This window comes from Gossypium hirsutum, chromosome D01 (assembly GCF_007990345.1).
Source record: "Gossypium hirsutum isolate 1008001.06 chromosome D01, Gossypium_hirsutum_v2.1, whole genome shotgun sequence".
Lineage (NCBI taxonomy): Eukaryota > Viridiplantae > Streptophyta > Magnoliopsida > Malvales > Malvaceae > Gossypium > Gossypium hirsutum.
This window is the reverse complement of record NC_053437.1, coordinates 28,111,563-28,118,695: the sequence shown is the minus strand read 5'-3', so window position 1 is coordinate 28,118,695 and position 7,133 is coordinate 28,111,563. Positions and strand designations below refer to the sequence as shown.

Genomic DNA, 7,133 nt, shown 5'->3' with positions numbered 1-7,133 from the left:
ATCCACATCTTCATCTTCGGCTATTCATGGAAGTGAGTGACTCATTTAAACTAGTTGGGGTGACCGATGATGCCTTGAGACTGAGATTATTTCCATACTTCTTAAAATATAGAGCACGAGTGTGGTTGAACTCCCTACTTTCTGGTTCCATAACAACATGACAAGATTTGGTTGAACGTTTCTTAATGAAATATTTCCCTCCATCTTTAAACGCCAAGATTCGAAATGAAATCACTTCATTTCAGAAACTTGATGAAGAATCTTTATATGAGGCATGTGAGCGGTTCAAGAAGTTATTATGAAAGTGCCCTTATCACTGTATTCCTTATTGCATTCAAATGGAGACTTTCTATATTGGTCTTAATGTTCATACTAGAATGATGATGGATGCTTCGGCAAATGGATCCTTTCTTTCTAAGTCTTTTAACGATACTTGCAAGATTATTGAAAGAATTTCTAGTAATAACTATCAGTGTCGAACCAACCAAGTAGCCTCAGAAAGACGAGTAGTAGGAGTTAATGAAGCGGACAAACTTGTTTCTTTGGCAGCCCAGGTATCCTCTATGTCTTCTATGCTTAAAAACATAACTCTTAATGGTTTTAATGGTAACCTAACAGGTAAAAGCCGAACCAATCCGAGAATATTTCTTGTGAATACTACGGAGATGACCATTTCTTTGAAAATTTCCCATCAAATCAAAAGTCAAAATATTACATGGGAAATCAGAATTGGAATGGTCTGCAATCAAGTTCTTACGACTCTCCAAGTAATCTTAAGAATTTCCTGAAGGCGTACATAGTGAATAATGATGAACTAATCCAAAGCCAAGCAGTAACATTGAAAAATTTAGGAAACCAAGTAGGACAACTAGCTAATGAGCTCAGAAGTATCCCCTAAGGTATTTGCCCAATTGACACAAAAAATCCAAGAATTTCAGGAAAAGAACATTGCAAAGCAGTCACTTTGCCAAGTGGAAAGACATTGGAGCCCAAGGTGGTTGAGGTTTAAAATGAGCCTGTTGTAGCTCAAGACAAAGAGAAATCTCAACCGAGTGTTGAAACTCCTGTTTCACAAAAGTCAGATCCGTTGACCCTTGATAAGGCAAACTCTAAACTGATTAGTTCTGATTATCTAACACCCTTGTCGGATGTAGAAAAATTTCCACAAAAGAGTTGTCTGGTTAAAGCTATGATTCCACCACTGCCATATCATCAACAATTCCAGAAGTAGTAAAAGGATACTCAGTTAAAAGAAATATTTGATGAAGAGGTGACTTTTAATGACTTTGATGCTGCTAAATCTGCAGATATAGTTGAAGACTGCTCTACTATTTCGAAGATGGAATTGTTAGCTTCTAGAGAATTGGAGGTCCATTCTTTTGACGATTTGTTAGAACATATTCTACTGGAGGATTCGCCAAGTGATGATGAAGATAAGGAATGTTTGGCTTGGTTAGAAGCTAATTCGAAGAAATTCACTCAAGAAGTTCCACTCGAATCATTAGAGTTATCATCTCAGGAGTATACAAAACCAAAGTCATTGATTGAAAACCAGCTGAATTAGAACTGAAGATTTTGTCTCTTCATTTGAAATATGACTATTTGGGTCTGTCTTTGACTTTACCTGTCATTATTTCAATTGTGTTCACCAAGCGTCAAGAAGAAGAGTCAATTTTTTTTTGGAAAAGCACAAGAAGGGTGTCGGATGGATTATTGTAGATTTTTAAGTTACAGGTTGGAGGATTTGTAGGAATTATAGGAATTTAAACAAGGCCACCAGGAAAGATCATTCCAGGTTTTCTTTCCCTAATAAGATGTTGGACATATTTGATGCGAAAGAATATGATTATTTCCTAGATGGGTATGATTGGTATGACAAATGGCCATTTGACACCACCATGGTCAATGATGAACCTGAGTAAAATGGAGGGAGTTTTTTTCACTTTATCTATCGTTATTTTATAACTTTTTAGTTTTTTCTCATATGAATAAAATGCTAGACTTAGATACAATTTTATTTGGGTTATTACATTAATTAAAATTCTTTTTAGGAGAATGGGACTTACGCGGGACCATCTGTGACCCATCCAGTCTTTCCTGGGAGTTTAATTTAATGTAATTTTTCGAAAAATATTTTTCTAAGTAGCTTGAAGAATTTAAGCATTTGTTTTGTTAAATAAAGGGTCAACTTTTAACCCCAAGCACTAATTTCTTTGATTTTTTTAGTTTACTTTCAGTACAGGAGCTTAGGATCCAAAAGGAGATGCCATTGGGCTTAAGACACTACAAGGAAGGAAATAGTCAACCATTTTCCACACAATTCTGTAACCCTTACTTTGCTCCACCGCCACTCCCAAGTAGCTCCATAGTGCATCTCCCTTAACCCTTAATGTCACATCCCTTAACTCCCTAAATCACCATCCTAAACACCTTTATTTGAAGCCACTAACCATTCCACCTAAACTATTCTTAAAACTACGACCCCCTCTAACTCTAAACCTTACCCTCAACTACTCACCCACCTGCCTAAAATTGAAACCACCCTTAATAGATTTTCTAAGTTCAACACCGAGAGTCCCTTCATCTAGCACCATTCCACGAAGTGAACAGTTTGATATAATGGCTATGCTACAACACATGCAGTTGCAACAACAAGATTACTAGAGATACTAAAAAGTACGAGAAGATTCAATTAGAGATGCATTTAAAATATATATTTCATAACCCATTTGTTTTGTACCTAAATTTCCAGACTTTATACTCAAACCATGGACTCCAATGTCGAGGAAGGAAAAAGATGAGTTAGATTCTGAGGGATCTGCAAATAAATAAAAAAGGGGGATCTTTACCTTATGTTATTTTCTTTCCTATGTTATTTTAGGATTAGGATCTATTAGGATTTTTATTTTTTGCATAATGAAACAAGAGGTGGAAATCAGAAATAAAAATGAACAAGTTTTAAAATAAGAAATGTGGCAATAGATATGTACATGTCTAGGATTGGATCTAGAGAGAGCTTGGTACTTAAGTAGTCAAATTAACTCACCTATTGTTTTCTATAATCCTACCTGGTGTATAGTATCTATTCACTTCTACCAATGAGGACATTTTTCATCTTAAGTAGAGGGGACCGAAAAATTGAAATTATTTCCTCTCAAAATAAAATTTTCTTTTAATTATGGTTAGGTTATATTTTGTTCAAAAAATTGAAATTTTGTTAAGTATGCTAAACTTTAGTATAAATGAAGTTCTATTATTTCAATAATTGTTATGTTAGCTCAATTATGACACAAATTTACTCTTAATAAAGTGTGTAAATCATACCATAAAACTTTTAGTTCCTTAGGAAAGCTAGGCATGCATGAAAGTTTAAGTCTTTAGAATCAACTTAGTAATTTCTTGAGGCGAAATCCTAGGAAGCATGAAATGTTGAAAATGATTGAGGAAAACTTTTGTTTGGACCGTTTAAGCCTTTCAAGAAAATCTTAATGAATTTTTATCCTTTGAAACCTAACTTTAAGACTATATGGCTTAATTTATTTGAACCTTTGCAATTTCTAGCCATCACTTTTCTCTTAATTATCTTTAAATTGTCCCAAACACTAGACTCAATACTATTTAGAATACTCTTTAAAAATAATTTTGGGGGAGTTTAAAAGAAGTATCAAACGCTTAAAAAAATTGTAGTACATACAACAAAATGCTCATGTTAAAAAAAAGAGAGCATATGTACTCAAAAGAAATAGATGTACAAAAGAGCATGTGAAAGCAAAATAAGTTGGTGTACTAAAGGTAATTATTCCGAAGGTCCAATTCAAGCTGAGTCTAGGGTTTTTAGCCTAAATTTATCTATCTTTTACCTACCCCTAGCTTAGCCACATTACAACCTGTTTGAAAGACCTATTGATTCAAGTTTCTATGCTACCTACATTAGTGGAGAGAAATTGCTATGTTCAACATATGAAGGCATAAATTAAAGTTAATGATTGTAGCTTAATCTTAAATAAGGGAATAAAATCGAAATTGGTAAGGGTTTAACATGCCTTTATTGAGAAAGAATTTAGTTTATTTTTGCTATCATAATAATTATTGAGATTAATTTGAATGATATGTATACTTAAGTAGCATAAATCTCAAAATTTTTGTTCTTGGGCATAAGTATGCTAAATTCATAATTTTGAGAAGAATGTTTTCTGAATGAATTTTTCATAGGTGTTTCCAAGAAATTCTTTTCAATTTCTGCATTACTCAGGATGAGCAATGAATTAAGTTTGAGGGTGTGGAAACACAAAAATATATAGACTTTTTATGCCCTTTCTAACTCAAATTCATGCAGTTTCGATGTATTCTTGTCAAAAAATATAATATAATTATAAAATAATTAAATTGTACTTAAATTACTAACATATTGAATTTTAATTAATTTTATACTAAATTTTCATAAATTTTGATTTAATTTTGACAGATTTGCGCAAAGAGTGAAATTGGCTCAGCGAATACTGCTAGAACTGCAAAATTGGGAAGCGATTTTTGAAGCATCAATGTGAATTAGTTTCTCATCCTAAGATGGTTCAATTTATGGTTATTAATATATAATATAATTAATTTTAATTTTAATCCAATTTATTTTAGGTTAAATAATTATTATTACTTAAATTATGAAAGAGGTTCAATTGTGTGAAACCGAAAGACTGATCCAACCGAGCACATGAGCTGCCCAAAATCGTCCAACATGCTGACTCAACCAGGATAAATTAGCTGATTATTTTACTTACAAATTAGCCCTTTAAGTTTCCTTGAAATTGCATTCAAACCCCTCCACTTATCAAGTTTTTTTGTAGTTTGCCCCAAGCTAAATTTAGCAAGTTTGAAACATTCAAACTTGCCACATGTGTGGCCAGCCAAGGGGGGTCTACGGCTACTGAGTTTTTGCTATTTTTAGCAGCCAATCCCACCTATAAATACCCACCCTTTGCTACTCACTTCAACACACCTCTCATTCCTCACATGTCTCTCACTTTCACTCACTTTCTCTTCTTATTTCCCATTTTCTTTCTTGTCCCTTCCTTGCCGATTTCTCTCTTGAAAAAGATCCCTTCAACCACCTTGGGTAGCAGCATTCAAGTGCTTGTAGAAGCCTTGATTCTACAGGAATGAGCAAAGAAAGAGGAATGAAGCAAACTAGTCAAACTTCGGAGAAACACCAGATTTGATTCTAGTTTCCTATCCTTTAACTTTTATTATTGTTGTTATGAACATGTCTATGAATATTTTTTATGTTTTTATTCTTAATTTAATTAACATGGCTTAAATTTAAATCGTGTTACATTGATTGCATTTCATCCACGTAAGTTATTCAAATTATGTTTGTGTTCTTATAGGTCTTGGTAAATTGTTTGATTAAGTAAAATCATGATTATGTTATTCTTGCATTACAATTGTGAGGTAACTAATGAATTAATTATTAATCATTTTGAAATTGTAATTAATTGACACAATACTTAATCAGTGCATGTTTAATCTTCTAAGGTAGTTGAGGGTTAAATTAGCGACGGTATTAAACGGTATATTAGCCTTGCATAACTTGCAAGATTATTGTGATTAAATTTTTTCAATGTAGGAATATATTTTACCTCACTTAATCTTTTACTTGCTTATTTAAATTGATTAATTATTTGAATTGGCATAGTGATATGTTCTAGAGATTAGATAATTTACTAAGTTTGTATGTGCTATAGTTAACAAATTACCATGTTGCGTGAATTTATTCGTAACAACATGAACATTTTTTAGTAATATTAAGTTAAGAAATGTAATTAATCGAACACAATTATGTCATCTTGATTAAAATCATCTTTTGAAATCGTGCATTAGAACTTTTATGTTTATTTTATTTTATTTTACTTCGTTAAATTGTAGTTTTTAATCACTTCTTCAAAATCAATATATTTTTCTTCACCAAAGTGTTTTTATTTGTACTCATAAATAATTTCTTTCACAGTCCCTATGGGTACAATAACGCGACATTTACTCGTTATGATTGTGTACACTTACACATTTCCATCGTTCCTGTACACCACAAATCCAAAGTCAAAAAATTTATTTTATTTTCTACAGTATGATAGTAGTACCGTTTAAGAATTTCTTTTTAAGAAATTTTACCGTTTACATGCTCAATTTGATAAAAAGAACTAAATCGCGTAAGGTGCAAAAGTTGAGTTCTAGTAGATAAAGGTATTACATAGCTGTAGAACCTTAAAGTAAGAGTCTTTATATGATAACTAGAGCACTAATGATGATACTGGAATGTGATGTCTTGGCATTTGTGTAAAATTTAAAGTTTTTAAAGCTTATAATTGTACTTTCGTAATTAAATGATAATTAAAATAAGAAAAAGGCATTCAGCTTCTTCATTCATCAAGCCGCCACTGAAATTTCTTGTTCTTCTAAGCTAGGGATTCAACCATCTTCATTGTTGCTAAATTTATATGAATTTTTATCTCGTTTTTAATTATTTTTATGTTTTCAGGATCATTGTAGCTTATTCTAGCTAGCCCGGGGACTAATTGTGAAACTGTTAAACTATTAGGGTTTTTCCATTGTAGAATATGCATGAGTTTTGATGAGTTATGGAAGAAAATGAATAGTTGTTGTTAGATAAACAACTTTTGTTAAGTAATTTTTGATGAAAAATAAATTAAAAAATAGAAAATTTACATGGTGAAATTGTGAAATAAATGAAATATAGGGCTTTTTAGGGACCTAATTGATATTCAACTATAGTGGGTTATGGTGAAATTTCATAAATTTCCATTTTTATGAGCTAGAGACTAAATTGCAAAGAAATTAAAAGTATAAGGGCAAAATGATAATTTTTCCACAATAATAAAATTCCTATTTAATTGAATTAAATTTGTCCATATAGATCAAGATAGACCTCGTATAGCTTTAGATCGGGGCAAAAAGAAAGTCTCAGATTAATCACCTTCGTATCTACATATACTTGTTAATGTAAGTTCGTGTAATTAACTTGTGTATATGCTTCTGATTGAAATATACATGTGTTTTGAATTGCTATACGTATATACCAGTTGCATATCCAATGACGTACGATTACTATTGAGCCTCGTTTG

The 7,133-nt window shown here is 31.9% G+C and overlaps 1 non-coding gene across 1 annotated transcript; it reads right to left on the bottom strand.

Annotated features, from left to right (window-relative positions):
* Positions 1–218: 218 nt before the first annotated feature.
* LOC121214200 (small nucleolar RNA R71) lies at positions 219–322 on the bottom strand. The gene has a single exon (XR_005909786.1). It is a non-coding gene; the product is annotated as a small nucleolar RNA R71 (small nucleolar RNA).
* Between the last annotated feature and the right edge of the window lie 6,811 nt (positions 323–7,133).